Raw genomic sequence first — 26,805 nt, forward strand, 5'->3', positions numbered from 1 at the left:
GTGCTGTTTTAATATGTTTCCTAGGTGCTAATACCAATACCATGCAGTGAGTTGGCTTTAGAACAAGAATTTATTGGCTCACAGTTTCAGGGGCTAGAAAGCTTGCTCTCTCCTGGGGTTGGTATTTTCTGGATGTCTGGTAGTCTTGCAGTTCCTTGGCTTTTCCGTCACATGGCGTATTAGTAATGATTCTCCAGAGAAACCAAACTGATATATATATATTGATTTATTATAGAAATAGGCTCATGTGTTTGTGGGGATTGGCAAGTCTGAGTTCCATAGAGTCTAATGAACTCTAATGAAGAGTTCGATGATTCCTCAGAAGAAGCTGAGGTAGAGATAGAAATTCTTCTGACTGCTGAAATCATTAATTCTCCCTTTAAGGCCTTCAGCTGATTTGATGAGACTCCTCTCTGACAAGGCAAACTCCCTTGTTGATTGTAGGTGTAATCAGCTATAGATGCAATTAATTGACTATTTAAATCCATGAAACACCCTCACAGTAACAGTCAGGCCTATGATTGCTTAATCAAACAACTGGATACAAAACATGGCCAAGTTGACACATGAACCTAACCATCACAGTCCATCCCTTGTTAACTTAGCATCCATATGCATCTCTTTAATTTCTAAATAAAGACAGTAACATAGTCATACTTTTGCCTAACATAATTCAGCTTTCCTGTGTATAGCTAGAAATATACTAACTTTCTCCGTAAGAGGATGCAAATCCTTGGGTAATATTCACTCTTAAACTTGATGTCCTGTAACTTAAATGCTATGACATAAAAGTTAATACAACTTACATTATATGATAAGGGGATGAAGTGTGGAAGAAAACAAAGATTTGCTTTATGTATATATGCAAGCATTCATGACAAAACAAGGGGAAATATTCATAATAAACACTATAGTCCTCATTTCTACAATTGGTCATGTGGCCATAGCTTTTATTTATACCTACTTTCTTCCACTGCCCATTGTTTATTGCCTTTTCCCTTAGGAAGCACGTCAGCTGGTCATGGTTCTTTGCCTAGTGGGGTGACCCAAACCTTCATTCTTGAAGGGTCTGTGCTATTAGTCCTGCCTGGATTGGGTTGTTGTAGTTTCCAACTGACTTTAATCACAGGGCATGATAGTACTAGGAGATATCGTAAGGGATCTCCTGTATTCCAGGCACTTTCTTCTTTACCTCCATTGTGTTGTAGCAGTTCTGTTTCCCAGTGATAATCATGATCAATCACTCTACCCAATAATTCCCTTCTTTGCCTGTTGATTCAAAGGCATGAGGAGCCCATAGGGGCTTGATGGCAGTCTTAACTTCCAATTCCGTGGAATCATTGTTTTCTCTCCTTTGGGAAGTACTCCTCCTTTTGTAAATAAGACCTTTTGACCAGCAGAGAGAACATAAGGTCATGGGGACAGGAAGCAAAATTTTTTAGTGGATCACTGGGGGTAGTAGTGCATGGTGCCATTCTGATTTTCACTCCTTGATTCCTAAACCTGTGAAACAACACCATAGAGTAGACACTTATTTAGAGGCTCTTGGGGAACATTGTCCCAGCCCTGCAAGGTATTATCATGTAGTTGGTATACCATTCTAGGATTTTTTTATATATGCAAGGTATTAGTCTCTTATCAGATACATGCTTTCCAAATATTTTCTCCCATTGTGTTGGCTGCCTCTTCACCTTTTTGACAAATTCCTTTGAGAAGCATTTGATTTTGAGGAGTTCCCATTTATCTATTTTTTCTTTCGTTGCTTGTGCTTTGGGTGTAAGGTCTAAGAAGCGATCTCCTAATACTAGGTCGTGAAGATGTTTCTCTACATTATTTTCTCTCTTTATATTGAGTTCTTTGAACCACTTTGAGTTAATTTCTGTATAGGATGTGAGGTAGGGATCCTCTTTGTTTCTTGTGGATATGGATATCCAGTTCTCCCAGTCCTATATGTTGAAGAGACTGCTCTGTCCCAGTTCAGTGGATTTGGGGGCCTTACCAAAATTCAGTTGACCTCAGATCTGGGAGTCTATTTCTGAACTCTTGATTCAATTCCATTGTCTATATGTCTGTCTTTGTGTCAATACCATGCTGTTTTGACTACAGTGGCTTTATAGTAGGCTTCTAAGTCAGGAAGTATAAGTCCTCCCACTTCGTTTTTTCTTTTTTAGAATTTTTTTTTTTTGAAATAATTTCAAACATATAGGACACTTGCAAATACAATACAAACCTCATACAGAGAACTCCAACACCCCCCACCCCCAGATATCCGTATCTACCAATTTTACATTTTGCTATCTTTGCGGTACCTTTCTTTCTCTTTCCTTCCTTCCTCTCTCCCTCTCTCCTTCCCTCTCTCCCCCCTCTCTCTTTCAACTATGTCTGTTATCTTTCTATCAATTATCTATCTACCCATTTATCATCTTCTGAACATTTGAGAGCAGGTTGCATATATCATACTCCTTGAACTCATAACACTTTGTGTACATTTCCTATGAACAAGGATATTCACTTATGTCATTAACTTAAGTGCAGTTAATTCAAGAAAATTAATACGGATATAAAGCTTAAATTCTATATTCCAGTTTTTCCTTATGCCCCCTTTGAGCTTTTCTCCTCCATTCTTAGATCCACTCCAGTATCATATATTGCACTGATTGTCATTAACTCTTAATTCTTTTTTTTAAATTACGTATATAAAAAAAATATTTTTTTAAAGATATGCAATAAAAAAAATTTCAAACAAACCATAACAAGAGAGTAAGGAAAAGACACCTAACCTAAAAAAACTGCTTTACTTCCAACATGTTCCTACTCTACCCCCAAAAAATAACCTAATATAGCAACATTTCTGTGAACTTGTTCCTACCATACCCATCAGAAATTAACAAACCATAGTCATTCCTGGGCATTCCCGGAGCGTTAATTTACCCATGATAGCTTATCTGTTCTTATTGGGTTAATGTTCCCCCTTCATTAATTGCTCTCTATCGCTGGTTCCCCTACATTCTACATTATAAGCCATTTATTTCAGGAGTGTGTTGTTCAACCTCCAGGTATTTGTGAATTTTCTAAGTCTCTGATGGTTATTGACTTCTAATTGTATTCCATTGTGGTCAGAGAATGTTTTTTGAATAATTTCAATTTTTTTGTTTGAGGTTTGTTTTATGTCCCAGCATATGGTCTATTCTGGAGAAAGTTCCGTGATCACTAGAGAAGAATGTGTAGCCTGGTGATTTGGGATGTATTGTTCTATATATGTCTGTTAAATCCAATTCATTTATCAGATTGTTTAGGTTTTCAATTTCCTTATTGGTTTTCTGCTGGTTGATATACCTATAGGAGAGAGTGATATGTTGAAGTCTCCCACAATTATTGTGGAAACATCCATTGCATCCTTTAGTTTTGCCAGTGTTTTGTGGCACCATGATTGGGTGCATAAACATTTATGATTGTTATATCTTCTTGTTAAATTGCCCCTTTTATTAGTATGTAGTGGCCTTCTTTGTCTCTCCTAACATCCTTGCATTTGAAGTCTATTTTATCTGAGAGTAATATTGCTACTCCTGCTTTCTTTTGGCTGTAGCTTGCATGAAATATTTTTTTCATCCTTTCACTTTCAATATCTTTGTGTCCCTGTGTCTAAGATGAGTCTCTTGTATGCAACATATTGACGGTTCATATTTTTTTGATCCATTCTAACAATCTGTATCTTTTAATTGGGGAGTTAATCCATTTACATTCAATGTTATTACTGTGAAGGCATTTCTTGAATCAGCCATCTATCCTTTGGTTTATGTTTGCCAGATATATTTTTTCCCTCTCTCTCTTAATGTCCTTTAATGAACCAATATTGAATCTCTTTAGTACTGAGCCTTTCTTCATATCTCTCTCTCCTTTCTTTGTTTCTCTGTCAGTAGGGCTACTTTTAGTATCTGAAGTAGGCCAGGACTTTGATTAGCAAAATCTATCAGCATTTGTCTGTGAAAAATTTAAGCTCTCCATCAACTTTGAAGGAGAGCTTTGCTGGATAAAGTATTCTTGGTTGGAAATTTTTCTCTCTCAGAATTTTAAACATGTCATGGCATTGCCTTCTTGCCTCCATGGTGGCCACTGAGTAGTCACTACGTAATCTTATGTTGTTTCCTTTGTATGTGGTGAATTGCTTTTCTCTTGCTGCTTTCAGAACTTGCTCCTTCTCTTCAGTATTTGACAGTCTGATCAGAATATGTCTTGGAGTGGGTTTATTTGGATTTATTCTCTTTGGAGTCTGCTAGGCATGTATGCTTTGTGTATTTATATTGTGTAGAAGGTTTGGGAAGTTTTCCCCAACAATTTCTTTGAATACTCTTTCTAGGCCTTTACCCTTCTCTTCCCGTCTGGGACACCAATAAGTCTTATATTTGGATGTTTTATTTTATCTATCATATCCCTGAGGTCCATTTTGATTTTTTCGATTTTTTTCCCCATTCCTTCATTCTTTCATCTTCTGTTCTGTGGCCCTCAAGGTCACTGATTCATTGCTCAGCTTCCACTAGTCTTGTACTATGAGTATCCAGAATCTTTTTAATATGGTCAACAGTTTGTTTTATTTCCATAAGATCATCTATTTTTTTATTTACTCTTGCAATTTCTTCTTTATGCTCTTCTAGGGTCTTCTTCATGTCCTTTATATCCTGTGCCATGCTCTCGTTGTTTGTCTTTAGTTCTTTGATTAATTGCTCCACGTACTGCCTCTCCTCTGATCTTTTGATTTGGGTGTTTGGGTTTCGCTTATCCATATTGTCTGGTTTTATCATATGCTTTAAAATTTTCTTTTCTTTTTTTTTTTTTTTTTGTCCTCTTGGCATTTGGTTTACTTGATAGGGTTATTTTAGGATATGTATGCTAATTCAGAGACTTCTCTCAAATTTGTCAGATCTACAGCTTGGTGGCGTACACTTTCTCTAACTAACCAGCAAATGGCATCTATGAGTCACCTATTCCCCTCAAGTCAGTTCTCCCCAACTTTGTCTTTGTGATGTGTGGGGGTCTGATTCTTGTGGGATACAACTGGTGCACCAAGTTTGAGTGTGTTGTTGGTGCTGTCAGCCCTGAATGTGGGGTGTGTGTCTGAGCGGTTAGGGAAGGAGGGCAGCTTTAATAATCAAACCTCCCAGGTGTTCCTGGAGATTTAAGGCTGTTGCAAGAGTCTAAACCTTCATTTCAGACTCGCCACAGATTGCCTCTGCTGCTGACCCACAAGTCTTTGGTATTCGCATATGGTCCCTGGGATTTCCAAGTGGGTCCCTCTTCCAAGCTGTGTCCTTCCAGGGCCTCTGCTGAGGGAAGATTGTGCTACATCACAAGTGCGCACCATCCCTCAAGGGAAGTTCTGGGCCACCGGGCCATGTAGGTGTGTTCCCAGCCTGCTGTAAGGATGGCTGTATGGGGCGTGTTAATTTCCCCCTTTTTGCACAGCTCCACCTTCCCAGCTCCGGGACAATTAGCTATGGGTACACGAAAGGCTATTGTCCACACCCGATATTGTGGTGTGTGCGCATGATGCTGGAAACAGTTCCTGTCATGCTGGATTTTTTGGTGCAGCTCTGGGCTGTGGCTATGGTGCTGGGCAGGAGCATTCCTAGCCTGCTGGGAAGATGGCTGCAAGGGGCATGGTTTTTTTCCCCCTTTTGGCTAACCTCTGCCTTCCTCGCTCCAAGACAATTAGCAGTGGGTGCATGAAAGGCTATCTTCCACGCCAGATATTGAAGCATTTGCATAGCCCGTTCCTCCCGTGCTTCACTGTGCGGTTCTCCCTGCTGTATCTGCAGCTGCTTTTGGGTTTTTAAAAAAAAGAACTAGTCTGCCTCCAAACGCCAACCCATGGTCTCCCCACACTGCAATGTGGCTGCCGGATATTCAGCGGCTTACTCACTCATTTCAGAATGCAGACTCCCGGTTTCACCAAGTGCACGGTCCCTGTGGATTTAGCAGACTTTGTCCAGCTGGTGTATCACTGTAACTGGTGTTCTGGGTCACTTTCTGGCTTTTATCTACTATTTTTCATGGAGGTGTTTTTTTGCCTTATGTCTCCTAGCCGCCATCTTAGGTTCTCTTTTTTAAGAAGGTTTTTAGCAATTCAAGGTCCCTTTCCCTTCTGAATAAATTTGATAACTAGCTTTTCCAAGTCTGCAAAGTACTTTGTTGGAATTTTGATTGGAATGCATTGAATCTAGTAGGATTGACATCTTAACAATCCCTATCCATGAACATGGAGTATCTTTCCGTCTCTTTAGGTTCCCTTTTATTTCTTTTAGTTAAGTTATATAATTTTCTGTGTAGTGGGCTTTTCCATCCTTGGTTAAGTTTATTCCTAGGTACTTGATTATTTTGGTTGCTATTGTGAATGGAAGTTTTTTCGTGATTGCCTCTTTAGTTAGGTCATTTCTAGTACATAGGACATTCCTGACTTGTGTGGATTAATCTAATGTCCCGCCACTTTGCTGAATTTTTTAGCTCAAGTAGCTGTGTCATTGATTTCTCAGGATTTTCCAAATATAATATTGTATCATCTGCAAATAATGACAGTTTTACTTCTTCGTTTCTAAATTGGATGACTTCTATTTATTTGTCTTGCCAGATTGCTCTGGCTGGAACTTCTAGCACGGTTGGATAACAGTGGTGACAGTAGGCATCCTTGTCTCGTTCCCGATCTTAGGGGGAAGGCTTTCAGTGTCTCACTATTGAGTACTATGCTGGCTGTGAGTTTCTCATTTATGCCCTGCATCATATTGAGGAAATTTCCTTCAACTCCTGCCTTTTGAAGTGTTTCTATCAAAAAAGAATGCTGAATTTTGTCGAAAGCTTTTTCAGCATCTATTGAGATGATCATTTGACTTTTCCCTTTTGATTTGTTAATGTATTATATTATATTGATTGATTTTCTTATGTTGATCCACCCTTGTAAGCCTGGGATGAACCCTGCTCACTCGTGGTGCTTTTTTTTTTTTTCCAGACTTTTTTTTTTTAATCTTCATTTTATTGAGATGTAGTCACATACCACGCAGTCATACAAAACAAATTGTACATTCAATTGTTCACAGTACCATTACATAGTTGTACATTCATCACCTAAATCAATCCCTGACACCTTCATTAGCACACACACAAAAATAACAAGAATAATAATTAGAGTGAAAAAGAGCAATTGAAGTAAAAAAGAACACTGGGTACCTTTGTCTGTTTGTTTGTTTCCTTCCCCTATTTTTCTACTCATCCATCCATAAACTAGACAAAGTGGAGTGTGGTCCTTACGGCTTTCCCAATCCCATTGTCACCCCTCATAAGCTACATTTTTATACAATTGTCTTCGAGATTCATGGGTTCTGGGTTGTAGTTTGATAGTTTCAGGTATCCACCACCAGCTACCCCAATTCTTTAGAACCTAAAAAGGGTTGTCTAAAGTGTGCGTAAGAGTGCCCACCAGAGTGACCTCTCGGCTCCTTTTGGATTCTCTCTGCCACTGAAGCTTATTTCATTTCCTTTCACATCCCCCTTTTGGTCAAGAAGATGTTCTCCATCCCACGATGCCAGGTCTACATTCCTCCCCGGGAGTCATATTCCACGTTGCCAGGGAGATTCACTCCCCTGGGTGTCTGATCTCACGTAGAGGGGAGGGCAGTGATTTCACCTTTCAAGTTGGCTTAGCTAGAGAGAGAGGGCCACATCTGAGCAACAAAGAGGCATTCGGGAGGAGGCTCTTAGGCACAATTATAGGGAGGCCTAGCCTCTCCTTTGCAGCAACCATCTTCCCCAAGGGTAAAACCTATGGTAGAGGGCTCAACCCATCAAACCACCAGTCCCCTACGTCTGTGGTCATGTTAGCAACCATCGAGGTGGGGTAGGCCAATACCCCTGCATTCTCCACAGGCTCCTCAAGGGGGCACTACATATTTTTTTCCTTGTTTTTCTTTTTTTTTTTTTTAACTTTCCTTTCTTTTTTAAATCTTTTTCAAATGAAAAAAAATTAAAAAAAAAAATACAATAAAAGAACATTTCAAAGACACCATAACAAGGCAGTAAGAAAAAGACAACTAACCTAAGATAACTGCTTTACTTCCAAGCTGTTCCTACTTTACCCCAAGAAAGTTACCTAATATAGTAACATTTCTGTGAACTTGTTCCTACTATATCCATCAGAAATTAACAGACCATAGTCATTCCTGGGCATCCCCAGAACATTAAATAGCTTATCTGTTCTTCTTGGATTATTGTTCCCCCTTCCTTAATTGCTCTCTATTGCTAGTTCCCTACATTCTACATTATAAACCATTTGTTTTACATTTTTCAAAGTTCACATTAGTGGTAGCATATAATATTTCTCTTTTTGTGCCTGGCTTATTTCGCTCAGCATTATGTCTTCAAGGTTCATCCATGTTGTCATATGTTTCACGAGATCGTTCCTTCTTACTGCTGTGTAGTATTCCATCGTGTGTATATACCACATTTTATTTATCCACTCATCTGTTGAAGAACATTTGGGTTGCTTTCATCTCTTGGCAATTGTGAATAATGCTGCTATGAACATTGGCGTGCAGATATCTGTTCGTGTCACTGCTTTCCGATCTTCCGGGTATATACCGAGAAGTGCAATCGCTGGATCGAACGGTAACTCTATATCTAGTTTTCTAAGGAACTGCCAGACTGACTTCCAGAGTGGCTGAACCATTATACAGTCCCACCAACAATAAATAAGAGTTCCAATTTCTCCACATCCCCTCCAGCATTTGTAGTTTCCTGTTTGTTTAATGGCAGCCATTCTAATCGGTGTTAGATGGTATCTCATTGTGGTCTTAATTTGCATCTCTCTAATAGCTAGTGAAGCTGAACATTTTTTCATGTGTTTCTTGGCCATTTGTATTTCCTCTTCAGAGAACTGTCTTTTCATATCTTTTGCCCATTTTATAATTGGGCTGTCTGTACTATTGTCATTGAGTTGTAGGATTTCTTTATATATGCAAGATATCAGTCTTTTGTCAGATACATGGTTTCCAAAAATTTTTTCCCATTGAGTTGGCTGCCTCTTTACTTTTTGAGAAATTCCTTTGAGGTGCAGAAACTTCTAAGCTTGAGGAGTTCCCATTTATCTATTTTTTCTTTTGTTGCTTGTGCTTTGGGGGTAAAGTCTAGGAAGTGGCCGCCTAATACAAGGTCTTGAAGATGTTTTCCTACATTATCTTCTAGGAGTTTTATGGTACTTTCTTTTATATTGAGATCTTTCATCCATTTTGAGTTAATTTTTGTGTAGGGTGTGAGGTAAGGGTCCTCTTTCATTCTTTCGGATATGGATATCCAGCTTTTCCAGCCCCATTTGTTAAAAACACCATTATGACTCAGTTCAGTGACTTTGGGGGCCTTATCAAAGATCAGTCGGCCATAGATCTGAGGGTCTATCTCTGAATTCTCGATTCGATTCCATTGATGTATATGCCTATCTTTGTGCCAGTATCATGCTGTTTTGACAACTGTGGCTTTATAATAAGCTTCAAAGTCAGGGAGTGTAAGTCCTGCCACTTCGATTTTGTTTTTTAGAGTGTCTTTAGCAATTCGAGGCATCTTCCCTTTCCAAATAAATTTGATAACTAGCTTTTCCAAGTCTGCAAAGTAGGTTGTTGGAATTTTGATTGGGATTGCATTGAATCTGTAGATGAGTTTGGGTAGAATTGACATCTTAATGACATTTAGCCGTCCTATTCATGAACATGGAATATTTTTCCATCTTTTAAGATCCCCTTCTAGTTCTTTTAGTAGAGTTGTGTAGTTTTCTTTGTATAGGTCTTTTACATCTTTGGTTAACTTTATTCCTACGTACTTGATTTTTTTAGTTGCTATTGAAAATGGTATCTTTTTCTTGTGTGTCTCTTCAGTTTGTTCATTTCTAGCATATAGAAACATTACTGACTTATGTGCATTAATCTTGTATCCCGCTACTTTCTAAATTTGTTTATTAGCTCTAGTAGCTGTATCATCGATTTCTCAGGGTTTTCCAGATATAAGATCATATCATCTGCAAACAATGACAGTTTTACTTCTTCTTTTCCAATCTGGATGCCTTTTATTTCTTTGTCTTGCCGGATTTCCCTGGCTAGCACTTCCAGCACAATGTTGAATAACAGTGGTGACAGCGGGCATCCTTGTCTTGTTCCTGATCTTAGAGGGAAGGCTTTCAGTCTCTCACCATTGAGTACTATGCTGGCTGTGGGTTTTTCATATATGCTCTTTATCATGTTGAGGAAGTTTCCTTCAATTCCTACCTTTTGAAGTGTTTTTCTCAAAAACGGATGTTGGATTTTGTCAAATGCTTTTTCAGCATCTATTGAGATGATCAGTTGATTTTTCTCTTTTGACTTGTTAATGTGTTGTAATACATTGATTGATTTTCTTATGTTGAACCATCCTTGCATGCCTGGAATGAACCCCACTTGGTCATAGTGTATGATTTTTTTAATGTGTCTTTGGATTCGATTTGCAAGTATTTTGTTGAGGATTTTTGCATGTATATTCATTAGGGAGATTGGCCGGTAGTTTTCCTTTTTTGTAGCATCTTTGCCTGGTTTGGGTATCAGATTGATGTTAGCTTCATAAAATGAGTTAGGTAGTGTTCCCTTTTCTTCAATGTTTTGAAAGAGTTTGAGTAAGATTGGTGTCAGTTCTTTCTGGAAGGTTTGGTAGAATTCCCCTGTGAAGCCATCTGGCCCTGGGCATTTATTTGTGGGAAGATTTTTGATGACTGATTGGATCTCTTTGCTTGTGATGGGTTGGTTGAGGTTTTCTATTTCTTCTCTGGTCAGTCTAGGTTGTTCATATGTTTCCAGGAAATTGTCCATTTCCTCTGCATTATCCAGTTTATTACCATACAGTTGTTCATAGTATCCTCTTATAATTTTTTTAATTTCTTCAGGATATGCAGTTATGTCACCTTTTTCATTCATTATTTTGTTTATATGGGTCTTCTCTCTTTTTGATTTTGTCAGCGTAGCTAGGGGTTTGTCAATCTTGTTGATCTTCTCAAAGAACCAACTTTTGGTGATATTTATCCTCTGTATTGTTTTTTTGTTCTCTATGTCATTTATTTCTGCTTTAATCCTTGTTATTTCTTTTCTTGTACTTGGTTTAGGATTGGTTTGCTGTTCATTTTCTAGCTTCTTCAGTTGATCCATTAGTTCTTTGATTTTGGCTCTTTCTTCCTTTTTAATATATGCGTTTAGTGCTATAAATTTCCCCCTCAGCACTGCTTTTGCTGCATCCCATAGGTTTTGGTATGTTGTGTTCTCATTTTCATTCATCTCTATATATTTAGCAATTTCTCTTGCTATTTCTTCTTTAACCCACTGATTGTTTAGGAGTGCGTTGTTTAACCTCCAGGTATTTGTGAATTTTCTAAGTCTCTGATGGTTATTGACTTCTAATTGTATTCCACTGTGGTCAGAGAATGTGCTTTGAATAATTTCAATCTTTTTAAATTTATTGAGGCTTGTTTTATGTCCCAGCATATGATCTATTCTGGAGAAAGTTCCGTGAGCACTAGAAAAGTACGTGTATCCTGGTGATTTGGGATGTAATGTCCTGTATATGTCTGTTAAATCTTATTCATTTATCAGATTGTTTAGGTTTTCAGTTTCCTTATTGGTCTTCTGTCTAGTTTATCTATCTATAAGAAAGAGTGATGTGTTGAAGTCTCCCGGCATTACTGTGGAAACATCAATTGCTTTCTTTAGTTTTGCCAGTGTTTCTCTCATGTATTTTGTGGCACCTTGATTGGGTGCAGAGACATTTACGATTGTTATTTCTTCTTGTTGAATTGCCCATTTTATTAGTATGTAGTGGCCTTCTTTGTCTCTCAAAACATCCCTGCATAAAGTCTATTTTATCTGAGATTAATATTGCTACACCTGCTTTCTTTTGGCTGTAGCTTGCATGAACTATTTTTTTCCATCCTTTCACTTTCAATTTCTTTGTGTCCCTGTGTCTGAGTCTCTTGTATGCAACATATTGATGGTTCATTTTTTTTGATCCATTCTGTGAATGTATATCTTTTAATTGGGTAGTTTAATCCATTTACATTCAACGTTATAACCGTGAAGGCATTTCTTGAATCAGCCATCTTATCCTTTGGTTTATGTTTGTCATATTTTTCCCCTCTCTCTATTAATATCCTTAATTGTACCCATACCGAATCTCTTTCGTACTGAACCTTTCTCCAAGTCTCTCTGTCCTTTCTTTGTTTTTCTGTCTGTAGGGCTCCCTTTAGTATCTCCAGTAGGGCAGGTCTCTTGTTAGCAAATTCTCTCAGCATTTGTTTGTCTGTGAAAAATTTAAGCTCTCTCTCAAATTTGAAGGAGATCTTTGCTGGATAAAGTATTCTTGGTTGGAAATTTTTCTCACTCAGAATTTTAAATATATCATGCCACTGCCTTCTTGCCTCCATGGTGGCTGCTGAGTAGTCACTACTTAGTCTTATGTTGTTTCCTTTGTATGTGGTGAATTGCTTTTCTCTTGCTGCTTTCAGAACTTCCTCCTTCTCTTCCGTGTTTGACAGTGTGATCAGAATATGTCTCGGAGTGGGTTTATTTGGATTTATTCTATTTGGAGTTCGCTGAGCATTTATGATTTGTGTATTTATGTTGTTTAGAAGATTTGGGAAGTTTTCCCCAGCAATTTCTTTGAATACTCTTCCTAGACCTTTACCCTTTTCTCCCCCTTCTGGAACTCCAATGAGTCTTATATTAGGACGTTTTATATTATCTATCAGATCCCTGAGGTCCGTTTCGATTTTTGCAATTTTTTTCCCCATTCTTTCTTTTATGCTTTCATTTTCCATTCTGTCATCTTCCAGGTCACTGATTCATTGTTCAACTTCCTCTAGTCTTGTACTGTGAGTGTCCAGAATCTTTTTAATTTGGTCAGCAGTTTCTTTAATTTCCATAAGATCATCTATTTTTTTATTTAGTCTTGCAATGTCTTCTTTATGCTCTTCTAGGGTCTTCTTGATTTCCTTTGTATCCCGTACTTTGGTCTCATTGTTCATCTTTAGTTCTTTGAGTAGCTGCTCTAGGTGCTGTGTCTCTTCTGATCTTTTGATTTGGGTGCTTGGGCTTGGGTTGTCCATATCGTCTGGTTTTTTCATATGCTTTATAATTTTCTGTTGTTTTTGGCCTCGTGGCATTTGCTGAACTTGATAGGGTTCTTTTAGGATTTGTAGACCAATTGAAGTCCTTATCTCTAATTTATGAGATCTACAGCTTCGTGGAGTACACTTTTTCTAACTAACCAGCAGGTGGCGTCCACGAGCCACCTGTTCTCCACAAGCCAGTTCTCCCCTGCTTAGCCTTTGTGGTGAGTGGGGGAGTGAGTCTTGTGGGGTCCAATTTGTGTACCAAGCTTGCGTGTGTAGTTGGTGTTGCCCGCCCTGTATATGGGGCGTGTTTCTGGGCAGTCAGGGAGGGGGGGTGGCTCTAACAATCAAATCTCCCTGGTGATCCTAGAGTTTTAAAGCTGCTGCAATAGTCTAATCCTTCTGTTCAGTCCTGCCACAGTTTGTCTCTGCCACTGACCCACAAGTCCTTGGTATTGGCATATGGCTCCTGAGACTTGCAAGTGGGCCCCTCTTCCAGGCCGTGCACCCCCTGGTCCTCTGTTGAAGGGTGACTGTGCTATGTCACAGGTGAGTGCCGTCCCCCCAGGGCAGTGCTGGGCTGTGTAGGGAGGCTCCCAGTCTGCTGAAATGATGGCTGAATGGGGCTTTGTTAATTCACACTGCTCCACCTTCCCAACTCTGGGACAGTCAGCTGAGGTTGCAGGGAAGGCTAATATCCACGCCCAGTTTTGTGGTGTGTGCCTGTTATTTGAAGCACTTCCGTCACACTGGGTTGTCTGGGGCAGCTCTGGGCTATGGGGCTGGCGATGGGTAGGAGTGTTTCCTGTCCACCAAGATGATGGCTGTGAGCAGACACCCCCCTTTTCTTGGGAAGTTGTGGTGTTTAGTGAATTTTCTCAGCCACTGGATTATTGTCTTTTGTCTCAGAGCTCTCTTAGTTCTGCTCTTGTCTTGACCTGCCCAAACTGCAAGTCATTGAAGCTTTCTGTATTGGGCTTCTTAGAGTAATTGTTTTAGAAAAAGAAAAAAGGATTAAAAATAAATAAATAAATAAATAAAAATAAAGGACCCTCCTCAGAGATCTAATGGGTTATTGAAATGCTAAGAGACAAAGCAATTAGGGCCATTAAGGAAAGGTCCACAGGGCAGAGAGATCATCTTTTCTTCGGGATTTGCATATGAGCCTCAGGGCCTGTGCTCTGCCCTTCCCCTTTCTATGTTCACCAGAACTCCAAAAATCCTCTGCTTTTATTTTAGAGTTTTCTGTGTTGTTTTTTTCTATGCCTGTCTCCTCTCTGCTGGGCTGGCTGCTCTCAGATTCTCTGGTGTCTGGTCTCAGTCTATCTATGGTTGGAGTTTGGATCAGTAGAATGAGTTTCTGATAAGGGCTGCCACTGCAGTTCTCCCTTCTCCTTGCCGGAGCTGACAGCCCCTCCTTCCACGGGACTGAGCCTGGCAGGGAGGGGTGTGGGTCCCCTGGCCACAAAAACTTACAGATTTCGCTGATCTCAGCAGTCCGACGTTTTCATGAGTGTTGTATGAAGTATGCCCAAAGTCCGATTGCTCTGTGGTGTCCAGTCCACGCAGTTCCTGGCTTTCTACCTACTTTCCTGGAGGAGTAACTAAAACATACAGGTCACCAGTCCGCCATCTTGCCCCGCCTCCCAGTGCATGTTTTTTTAATGTATATTTGGATTTGATTTGCAAGTAATTTTTTGAGAATTTTTGCGTCTATATTCATCAGGTATATTGGCTTGTAGTTTTTCTTTATTGTAGTATCTTTATCTGGTGTGGGTATTAGAGTGATGTTAGCTTCATAAAATGAAGGTAATGTTCCATTTTCTTCAGTTTTTTGAAAGAGTTTGAGCAGGAATGGTGTCAGCTCTTTATGGAAAGTTTGTTAAAATTCCTGTGTGAAGCCATTTGGACTTGGGCTTTTATTTGTAGGAAGCTATTTGATGACTGGTTGGATCTCTTTACTTTTAATTGGTTTGTTGAGGTCTTCTCTGTTTCTTTTCTGGTTGGTCTAGGCTGTTCATGTGTTTCCAGGAAATTATTCATTTCCTCTGAGTTCTCTGGTTTGTTGCCATACAGTTGTTCATAGTATCCTCTTATGATTTTTTAAAATTTCTTCAGGATCCACAGTAATGTCACGCACTCATTTATGATTTTGTTTATTTGTCTAGCTAAGGGTTTGTCAATGTGTTGATCTTCTCAAAGAACCAACTTTCGGTTTTATTTATTCTATTGTTTTTTGTTGTTGTTGTTGTTCTTCATATCATTTATTTCTGCTTTAATCATTGTTAATTCTTTTCTTCTGCTTGCTTTAGGTTTAGTTTACTGATCATTCTCTAGCTTCTTAAGTTGTTCTGCTAGTTCTTTGATTTTAGCTCTTTCTTCCTTTCTAATGTATGCATTGAGAGCTATAATTTTCCCCCTCAGCACTGTCTTCACTGCATCCCATAGGTTTTGATATTTTGTGTTCTCATTTTCATTCATCTCCGGATATTTAGCAATTTTTCTTGCAATTTCTTCTTTGACCCATTGATTATTTAGGAATGTGTTGTTTAACCTCCACATATTTGTGAATGTTCTGGATCTTTGATGGTTATTGACTTCTAGTTTTATTCCATTGTGGTCAGAGAATGTGCTTGGAACAATATTAACCTTTTTAAATGTATTGAGGCTTGTTTTATGCCCCAGCATTTGATCTATCCTAGGGAATGTTCCATGAGCACTAGAGAAGAATGTATATCCTGGTAATTTGGGATGTAATGCTCTGTATATGTCTGTTAAGTCTAATTTGTTTATCACATTGTTTATGTTCTCAGTTTCCTTATTGGTCCTCTGTCTAGTTGTTCAGTCTATAGAAGAGTGTTTACTGAAGTCTCCCATGATCATTGTAGAAACATCTCTTGCTTCTTTCAGTTTTTTTAATGCAGTTTTATTGAGATATAGTCACATATCATAAAGTCATCCAAAATGTACAGTCAGTTCACAGTATCTTTATATAGTTGTGCATTCATTACCATAATCAATTTTTTGAACATTTTCATTACTCCAAGAAATAAAAATAAAAAAAAATAAAAGTAAAAACACCCAAAACATCTCATACTCCTTTTCCCTTTTAAAAGTATATTATTCATTTACTTTTTTCATCCTCTTTTTTCTACTCATCTGTCCCTACATTGTATAAAGGGAGCGTGGGCCACAAGGTTTTCACAATCACAAAGTCATACCATGTAAGCTATATAGTTATACAATTGTCTTCAAGAATCAAGGATACTGGATTGCAGTTCAACAGTTTTAGGAATTTCCTTCTAGCTATTCTAATATACTAATAAATAAAATGGTAAATCTGTAAAATGCATAAGAATAACCTCCAGAATGACCTGTCGAATCCGTTTGAAATGTCTCAGCCACTGAAACTTTATTTTGTTTCATTTTTCTTCCCCTTTTGGTCACGAAGACTTTCTCAATCCCACAACGCCAGCTCTAGGCTCATCCCTGGGGGTCATGTCCCACGTTGGGGATAGCTGTTTCCAAAATGTCTCTCTCAGTTGCTCTCCAAAATGTCACTCATAGCTGTTCTGAGTTCCTTCTGTTTGTCACCTCTTTTATATGGCTCCAGTGATTTAATTAACACCCACCAGAATGGGCAGGGTAACACATCCATGGAAATTATTCAACATTTCACTCACAGTTGATTGAGTCACATCTCCATGGAAACATTCAATCAAAGAATTCCAAACTAAGCAACACTAATACATCTGCCCCCACAACATTGCATCAAAGAACATGGCCTTTTCTAGGGGACATAATATATACAAACTGATACACTTAACCCTCTCCTTTGCAGTAACAGGCTTCATAAAGGGAAGCCCCAAGATTGAGGGATTGGCCTACTACAATGGTAGTCCCCAGTACGTGCGAGAATATCAGGAATTCCCCAGGTGGGGAAGTTGAATATTTCCAGTTTTTCCCCAGTCCCTCAAAGGGGCTTTGCAAATACTTTTTATTCTCTGCCCAAATTACTCTGGGATGTATCGGAGTTTCATGCTAACCTGTACAAACCAACCAGATCTCCCCCCCATTCAAGGTTCCATGTAATTATTTGTTTGACTAAAGTGACCATACAAGTTACATTATATAGCATGCTACAGAAATATAGATTTTCCACCAAATAAAAGCTCTCTTCCTTTGGTCTCACACAGAAGCCGAAGTTTTACAACATAGTCAATATCATCCTTTTCCCTTTAGTCTGGTTTACCCTAGTCCTAACCACATCCATTTTGTTCATATATCTAAAGTCTGATCTTTTGCAGCTTCTTTAACATTTGCTGTATGGGGTAATGCTGACATTCATAGCTATAGAACTCTGTCTCTGAGTCTCAGGTGTCATAGAGACACCTGAAGTTCCAGCTTCCTTCAGTTTTGCCAGTGTTTGTCTCATGTGCTTTGGAGCACCTTGATTGGGTGCATTAACATTTTTTATGATTGTTATTTCTTCTTAGTGAACTGTCCCTTTTATTAGTATATATTGTCCTTTGTAACTTCTGTGGAATATTTTTTACCATCCTTTCACTTTCAATATCTTTGTGTTGTTGGGTCTAAGATGAGTCTCTTGTAAACAGCATATTGATGGTTCATACCATTTAATTCATTCTGCCAATTTATATCTATTAATAAGGGAATCTAATCCATTCACATTCAGTGTTATTACTGTGAAGGTAGTTCTTTAATCAGCCGTCTTATCCTTTGGTTTTTAGTTGTCAGATGTATTTTTCCCTCCCTTTATTTCCTTTAAGTTACCCTTATTAATACTCTTCACTTCTGTGTTCTCCAGGCCTCTTTCTTTTTTCATTTTTGTCTCAGCTGGTAGGTATCTTTAGTATTTCTTGCAGGACAGGACACGTGTTAACAAATTATCTCAGCATTTGTTTGTGAAAATTTTAAGCTCTCCCTCAATTTTGAAGGAGGGCTTTGCTGGATAAAGAATTCCTGGCTGGCTATTTTTCTCTTTTTGAATTTTAAATATGTGATTATACCACTGTCTTCTCACCTCCATGGTTCCTGTTGAGTAGTCAGTACTTAGTCTTATGTTTCCCTTGTATGTGGTGAATCGCTTCTCTCTTGCTGCTTTCAGAACTTTTTTCTTCTCTTCAGCATTTGATGATCTGATCAGAATATGTCTCGGAGTGGGTTTATTTGGATTTATTCTGTATGGAGTTCATTGGGCATCTTTAATTTGTATATGTCTTTTAGAAGGATTGGGAAGTTTTTCCCAACAATGTCTTTGAATACTCTTCCTTGCCTTTTTCTCTTCTCCTTCTGGAACACCAGTAATTCTTACATTTGTATGCTTCATATTGTCCATCATTTCCCTGAGATCCATTTCAAATATTTAGATTTTTTTTCACTATTTGTTCTTAGGTGCTTTCTTACTCCATTAGCTTGTCCTCTAGTTTGCTAATTCTTTCTTCTGCCTGCTGAAATGTGCTGTTGTGTGTCTCAAGTATATTTTTAATTTGATCAGCAGTATCTTTTATTTCTATAAGATCTGTGACTTTTTTAATTTAATCTTCCAAATTCTTCTTTATGCTCTTCCAGGGTCTTCTTGATGCCCTTTATGTCTTTAGCCATCTCTTTGAAGTTGTTTTGTAGGTTTGTGTTTACTTCTTTGATTAATTGTTCCAAGTTCTGTGTCTACTTTGGCTTTTTAATTTAGTCATTTGGGTTGTCCATATCTTCTCATTTCTTCATAGGCTTTATAATTTTCTGTTGTCCTTATGTCATTTGCTTATCTTGACAAGTTTATTTTAGGATTTGCAGGATTATTTGAACATTTATCTGTAATTAGGCAGAGCTACAGCATGGTGGGGTGCATTTTCCCTGTCCTTTCAGCAGATGGTGTTCTTGAGCCACTTCTTACCTTCAAGCTAGTTTTCCCCCAACTTCGTCTATGCACTGAGTGGGGTCCAAACCAGGTGGAAATCCAATCAGTGCACCAATTTTCCTTGTGCACTGGATCTGCCTGCCCCATGGGAGAGGAGTTGGTCCTACCTAGTTGGGTAGGCAGTCCACTCCAGGGCACGATGGTCCCGGCAATTCCCAGGGCTGCCGGTGGACTACTCTGGGGCTTCGGAGCTGTCCATCTCACCTTCCAGCTCAAATGAACTGCAGTTATTGTCCGCTGTGCACCTGCAAGGCCCTGGGGTTGGGGGTTGGGGGGCGGCTTCTGTCACTTCTGTGTGGTGCCCTTTCCTCTCAGCTGGGTACACAGTGGGCTTCCATGGAGGAAGAGTGAGTGTGGTCATAAGACCGCCAAATCCTGAGTTCCTTCGGGGGAGCTCAGCCAAGGGGTTGGGAAAGGTCATCTGTTCAGCCAACTGCTGAGATGGGTGCATGGGGCGTGGAAAGCTTCCCCCTTCTGTGTTCGTCTGCTGGCTCCAACTGCCTGGCCCTGGCAGCATTTTGGGCCAAACACTTATCTGTCCTAGGTGCAGTCTTTTGGCCTCTTCAGCTGGGTCCTCACTATGTGGTGTAGAAGTCTCTGCTTGACTGGTGGCACCTTGAAACTGCTGTTCTGGAGCGCTTTCTTTCCTCTATCTAGTGTGTTTTTCACGGAGGAGAATTTTGCTCTGCCTCTGCCAATCCGCTGTCTTCCCAGAAGTCTCACTTTTTTTTTTTTTTTAACCAGTGGAGTTGTTCCACAGCAGCTTCATTCATCACAGTCCTAGATCATATTAAGTCATTGGTATGTTGTCACCTTTGAAAGATTTCCAACCACAAACCTCCACTGTTTTCATCCCATGTGACACAGGTTCTGGAATGCCAGGCAGTTTAGTCAGGCCTTAAACATAGGTTCATCTATGATTCTCATTCAAAACATAGGCATCCCTGGGCTCACAGATTTGAGGCTTTGTGAAGTCCAAAATCACAGTGTCAGCAAGTCGATGCTTTCTCCCCCAAAGTCTGTAACATTCTGGTATTGGCAGCCAGTGATTTCTGGATTTTGTGTCACATGGTGGTGGGTTCTCCTTTCTCTTCCAGCTTCTGATGACTTCCTTGGATTTATTTTTGTAAGAAAAAAATGCTGCCTTTACCATGATGTATGTGGTCCGATTTAGTCAGCCGTAGATACTATGCTGGTTTGGATGCATTATGTCCCCCAAATGCCGTTATCTTTGATGCAGTCTTGTGGGGCAGATTGATTAATCTTTTTGATTAGGGTGTAACTTTTTGCTTGGATGTTTCCACGGAGCTATGACCCACCGAACTGTGGGTGATCACTTTGGTTGGATAATTTCCATGGAGGTGTTACCCCACCCATTCAGTGTGGGTCTAAGTTAAATCACTAGGGCCATATAAATGAGCTCACAAACAGAAGGAACTCAGTGCAGCTGTGAGTGACATTTTGAAGAGCAACTCAGTGACATTTTGAATAGAAGCTACAGCCAAGAGGGACACTTTGAAGAATGCACAGAAGCTGAGAGAGTAGCTACCGATGAGAGACAGTTTGAAGACAGCTGTTGAAAGCAGACTTGCTGCGGAGAAGCTAAGAGAGGAAAAACACCCCAAGAGCAACTAAGAGTGACATTTTTGAGGAACTTCAGCCTAGAGAGGAGCATCCTCGGAGAAAGCCATTTTGAAACCGGAACTTTGGAGCAGATGCCAGTCATGTGGCTTCCCAGCTAACAGAGGTTTTCCAGACACCATTGGCCATCCTCCAGTGAAGGTACCGATTGTTGATGACTTACCTTGTACACTTTATGGCCTTAAGACTGTAACTGTGTAACAAAATAAACCCCCTTTATAAAAGCCAATCCATTTCTGGTGTTTTGCATTCTGGCAGCATTAGCAAACTAGAACAGATACAATCAACCAACTAATGATTTAAATCCACAAAATACCCTCACAGTAACAAACAGGATGGTGCTTGCTTGATCAAACCTAACCTACCCATTTTGACACATGAAATTAACTATCACACATGGCATTGCACATGTCATCTTCTGTATTCTCTTACAGGTTCTCTTGACTTCCAGCTTCTTGTTCCTCCCTATGGCTTTTTCTTCACTGTCCAGTTTCTTTTGTTTATAAGGACTTGAGCAATACTGGATTAAGGCCCACCCTCACTCAGTTTGGGCACTGTTCTAGTTTGCTAATGCTTCTGGGATGCAAAACAGCAGAGATCGATTGGCTTTTATAAAAGAGGGTTTATTTGGTTACACAGTTATAGTCTTAAGGCCATAAAATGTCCAAGGTAACACACATCAGCAATCAGGTACCTTCACTGGAGGATGGCCAGTGGTGTCCGGAAAACCTCTTTTAGCTGGGAAGACATGTACCTGGCATCTGCTCCAAAGTTCTGGTTTCAAAATGGCTTTTTCCCAGGATGTTCCTTTCTAGGCCACAGCTCTTCTTCAAAACATGACTCAGTTGCTCTTGGGGCGTTTGTCCTCTCTCAGCTTCTCTGGAGCAAGAGTCTGCTTTCAACGGCTGTCTTCAAACTGTCCCTCATCTGCAGCTCCTGTGCTTTCTTCAAAGTGTCCCTCTTGGCTGTAGCTCCTCTTCAAAAGTTCAGTCTCAGCTGCACTGAGTTCCATCTGCTCATCAGCTCATTTATATGGCTCCACTGATCAAGGCCCGCCCTGAATGGGTGGGGCCATGCATCCATGGAAATATCTTATCAGAGTTATCAGCTACAGTTGGGTGGGGTGCATTTCCATGCAAACAACCTAATCCAAACATTCCAACTTAATCCCCACTAATATGTCTGCTCCCACAAGATTGCATCAAAGAATATGGCTTATTCTGGGGGACATAATACATTCAAACCAGCACAGGCACCTTAACCAAAAACATCTTCAAAGGTCCTCTTTACAAATGGGTTCACACCCACAGGAGTAGCAATAGGGGCCCGAACATGCCTTTTGTGGGGAACATGATTCAATCTCCAACATGTGCCTAGCCTGAAAGAGGGTTATGACGAGTTAGAATATGCGCCCCAAGCTGGGAAGGGCTTCGGAAGGGCTGCCATTTGTGTCTGAAATTTTCCCAACCTCTGAAACACTAGCTCCAGCCCCTGTTCCTCTGAAGTTGTGTATTCTAGCATTATTAAACTGTGATACATCATTTTACTCTATCCTTTCTTGTTCTTTAATTATTAATGTTTTCTCCTTTCTGATACCCACCCTATTTGCTTTGTAATGGACTGCTATTAAAATGTGTGCGCGCGCATGTGTGTGTGTGTGTGTACTCTCATTGCAAAACCCTGTTCTCCTTTCCAGTAGATTTAATAATGTCCTCTTCCTGTATCTTCTAGTTCATATTTCATATTATTTACGTACATATATGTGTTTTTTTTAATATATATGTTTACATATCTCTGTTTTATTTGTGTCTTGGGGCATAGCACAGTATGTACACTTAGTTGATACTTAAAAAAATTTGTTGACCACAACTGAATTCTTTATTACCTTATTTTTAATTTTAGTGCTTGTGAAAGATATTAAGATAGGTACTCTAGAATTTAATTTTTTAATCGAATTTTTTTATCTGTAAGTGGAGCAATTATGTATCTGTGCCCCAGGCCCATATTTACATTCCTTGCTACTTTTGTCTCATTATCTCAAATGAAATGTCTAAAAGCAGACTACCATTTTCCATTTTTCCTACCCAAATAAAAACTGCATCCAGCATTTCTTTTTAAACTGTGTATTTTAATGGTGCTGTCCTTCTTTAAGCCATCACCTAAGAACCATCTTTATACATCCCTATCCCTCACTACTTCCTTCCCCTTCCCTGCAGCATCACACCAGTCATCAAAATGTATATTTTCAAAGAATTAATTTTTCCCCAAGATTAAAGGATAACAGGATGTTCTGTCAGAAGATTGATATTTTTATCTATTGAAAATGCTTCATACGAGGTATAGAATGACAGATTTATTGTGTTCAGAAAGGAAATGACATATTAAATGAGCCCTTTGTATTCTCTTTCACAGATTGATGCCTCATCATTTACAATGATGTTCTTTGGTCAAGGATATAGCCAAGGCCTTTGTACTGATAAGAGCAAACCCAATATTAGAATCTGTACTCAGGTGAAAGGACCAGGTATTTTGCTTCTGGGAGTTTTACATTATCATAAGTTACAGAACAGTTCTACAATATATTCTATTTAAAGCTTAATTGTTTTAGGAATACATTTGCACAAATAATTTAGGTAACTATTTAAATTTATGCATATATAATTATTTAAAATTATATATTTTATAAGAGGAAGGAGTGAAATTATTAGTATAATTGTTTTTTATCAGTGTATCCTTTCCTCTGGTTTTCTTTTTCAGTATGACTCAATAATTCAGAATGGCAAATTTTAATTAGTGTTAATAAGAATAGGGGATGGTTAATGCCTAACTGCTTTATTCTCATAATCAAGAGCCACTTTAAAGCAATGTAATTGTAAGGCATGTCTGTTGTCTAAAGTTTCTTTGGACTCGGTGAACACCCTTGAAATTGTAAAATGTGTGTGCACATGTGCATTTTTCTGAGGAGGGTAATGGCTTTTCATAGATTGTTAAAGGGATGTAATTCCCCCAGCAGTTCAAGAACCTTTACTGTAAAGTTTTAGAGAACTGTATAGACAGTCCCACTTGTGAATTATAGCATATTATAAATTTCCATCATCTCTGATATATTGCAGGGGGTCTGTTTTGCAATTTTGATCAAGCCAGAGGGCAGTTGTATCTTTACATCTTGTCTTCTTTTCCAATTCCCAACTGGCTTTTTAAGTTATTATTTGACCGATATATAACACTGCTGTCTCACTTGCTTATAGACTTCTAAAGTTACTAAGGTTTGTCAGTCAGTCGTTTTTCGTTAAGAAATTAAAGAGATGTTTTTTAAGTGAAATATGTGCATGCAGATCAGTTTAGTGTATTAGAGAAACAGAAAACCTAGGATTGTTGGCTTCCCTTACTGTCAGGAAGGTGGTGCAGAGCAGGAGGTTAAGAGCATGGACCTTGGAGCTGGCTGCCTAGGTATGATTCTGGCTCAGCCACTTTCTGACTTCGTGAGTTTTTGAAGCAAGTCACTTAATCTCTCTGTGCCCCATCTGTTTTACAGATAAAATAGTACCTCATATAATTGTCAGAATTAAATGAAGTTATAGATTTCAAGCAGTTAATACAGTTCCTAACACTAAGTAGTGCTATTTGTTATTGATTGACTAGAGCATATATTGTAAAATTCTGTGTACCTAGAATTAGATATAAAATCTACCATTTGATTTTTGGGTGTCAATGAATGCGAACTTCATAAATATTTTCTCTCTTCTTGGTTGACTCTTTTGCAGAGGTTGCCTATGTAGCTACCTCCATAGCTATGGTGCAGGCAGCCATGACGCTTCTGAATGATGCCTCTGATCTTCCTAAGGTGTAAGTGTGTTTTTCTTCTGCTCTAATTAGAATAGGTTTTCTTCTATTTATATTATATTTTAGCTTACTCTGATTTGATTTTCAGGCTTTATATCTGCACATAAGCATTTATTGTTCATTTGATCCAAAGATATAGTGTAAATTAAAAGTATGAGTTGGACAATTCTCTAACAATATTGGGGAAAAATGCTGAGGTAAATGAAAGGAAGCCGAAAAGTTTAAGCCACATAAATTGGCTTTACTTGCTTAAAAATTGCTCAGATTCAGAGACAGCCACTGAAAAATAGGTCCTTATTGTTAAATAGTAGTCACTTGAGATTAATAGGTGTCTCTTAGTGCTGAATGATACTCAGGTGGCAGTGGGAGCTTGACACCCAAGAGTAAATTGAATTATGGGATCCTGACTAGATAATTATCTAACGGACTATCTTAATGGAGTATTTAGCCGTCAACATAAAACTAGGCCAATCTTACAAAGAAATATAGACTTACAGGTTTAGAAATAAATACATTAGGCATGGCCTAAAATGATATAAGGTTAATAAAAATAAAAGTTTTATATAATAAAACCTAATTAAATTTTCTTCAGATATCTGTCTAACCTTTGAAAATATTTGACATTTTAAAAATGTTAGCTATTACATTTAAAGAAACTTTGTTTTCATGCAAAGTCCTGTTTATACTTTTATAATAATTGATTTCCTAAGTTTATTTCATTCAGATCATTATTTAATCCTCCTATGTATGAGGGTTCTCATTATGAACAGCAGCAGTTATTTGGATTGATGACAGTATGCCCCTCTAATGTACTAGGATTGGTGGAAATCAGTCTTTCTAGGAACCAAACCAACCTAGCTGGCATTGGTTGTGGCACTGGTTTCTCCTGAATATAGCTACCTACTCATACAGCTCACTTTAGGAATGGAACCAAAAGTAGTCCATGACAGAATCAAGAATCAGGTTTTCATAAATTCTGAGGTGATTTGATAACTAGTCTGATAGCAGGTCATACCAGAGAAAAGGGCTAGAGATTGGTCATGTGCACTGTTTTATCTTGTTGTTTTACAGGGGTGGGGTCTTCACACCTGCAGCAGTCTTCTCCAGAACGAAGTTGACTGACAGACTCAACGAACGTGGCATTGAATTTAGTGTTATTAGCAGTTCTGAAGTCTAAAATTTGAAGAATTAACCAGTCATAAAACGCATGAATTAGCAGCTTCTGTATTTGATATTTGAAATTCTTCTATAATCCTGCCTGACTATATGTGGAAAAGATTGTGAAATCTGAAATAGCTACAAATTAAAAGCAGGACATTTAATATATAATAGCTTACCCTAACTCAAATCGCAGCTGATCTTGTGATTTTATTGCTTTGGAGAGAGAGCTAATATTTGACTTACTTTTTCATTGAAGAATTAATGATAAGTTTTTATAAATGAGCTGGCAGATCAGATGGTAGAGTAAGTATCCCTGTCTGCGTTGCTAACAGCAATTCCTCAATGAGGGTACCCTGGGCTGGCATTTGTTGAGGGCAGTAACTGCTACTTTCCTTGTCATGATGTTGAATGGAATCACATTAAAATGGAAACCAGTGAGTTTCTCTACATGTCGTGTGGGTCTTTGCTAAACGAAACTGTACTTTTTGGCATCTTGGCCAAGTTTTTCACCTGTCTACACTGACTGATTTCGGACTGCTACGTAAGTTAAATAATAAAGGATTGTCAGTTGAATGGTGGTTTTGGGTATGGACTTACCTAGATATTTCAGTAGTGGTAGAAATGTGCTTATAAGTGGTTTGACCTGTTTACTGCTAATAATTGGGCTGGTCATTCTTTCTTTCTGTAATTTGTACTTTAAGAGTACAGCATATGCATTTCTATTGATTTTCATTGCCTAAAAAAAACTTTTCTCTAATTTACTTTTGTATTTTAACTAGGTTTTCCACTAAGTCCTAAAATTAGACAAAGCCCTAAAATAAGACAAAAGGACTTTTGCTTTTGCAAATGCAACAAAAGCATATACATAGTGTTCTGTGCTGTTCATTATGTAAAGAAGACAGCCCCTTACCTTCATGGAATTTCCACTCTAAAATAAGAAGCATAACATACATAAGAATACATTTGTGTGGGGAGACCTCTCTATGCTGCCTATATAGAGAAAGAGGGTATTTAATTTGAAGAGGGATTTTCTTGGAGGTAGTGCTATTCATTCTAACTTTGCTTC

The 26,805-nt window shown here is 38.7% G+C and overlaps 1 protein-coding gene across 1 annotated transcript in view; it reads left to right on the forward strand.

Moving 5' to 3' along the window:
• SCCPDH (saccharopine dehydrogenase (putative)) overlaps positions 1 to 26,312 on the forward strand; it is a 74,560-nt gene extending 48,248 nt beyond the window's left edge. The window contains exons 10-12 of the mRNA XM_037822666.1: positions 23,148 to 23,259; positions 24,500 to 24,581; positions 25,650 to 26,312. The gene's annotated coding sequence lies outside the window, so the exon portion shown is untranslated. The remainder of the gene's footprint in view (positions 1 to 23,147; positions 23,260 to 24,499; positions 24,582 to 25,649) is intronic.
• Positions 26,313 to 26,805: the final 493 nt, after the last annotated feature.

The sequence above is a fragment of the Choloepus didactylus genome, chromosome 2 (assembly GCF_015220235.1).
Source record: "Choloepus didactylus isolate mChoDid1 chromosome 2, mChoDid1.pri, whole genome shotgun sequence".
Lineage (NCBI taxonomy): Eukaryota > Metazoa > Chordata > Mammalia > Pilosa > Megalonychidae > Choloepus > Choloepus didactylus.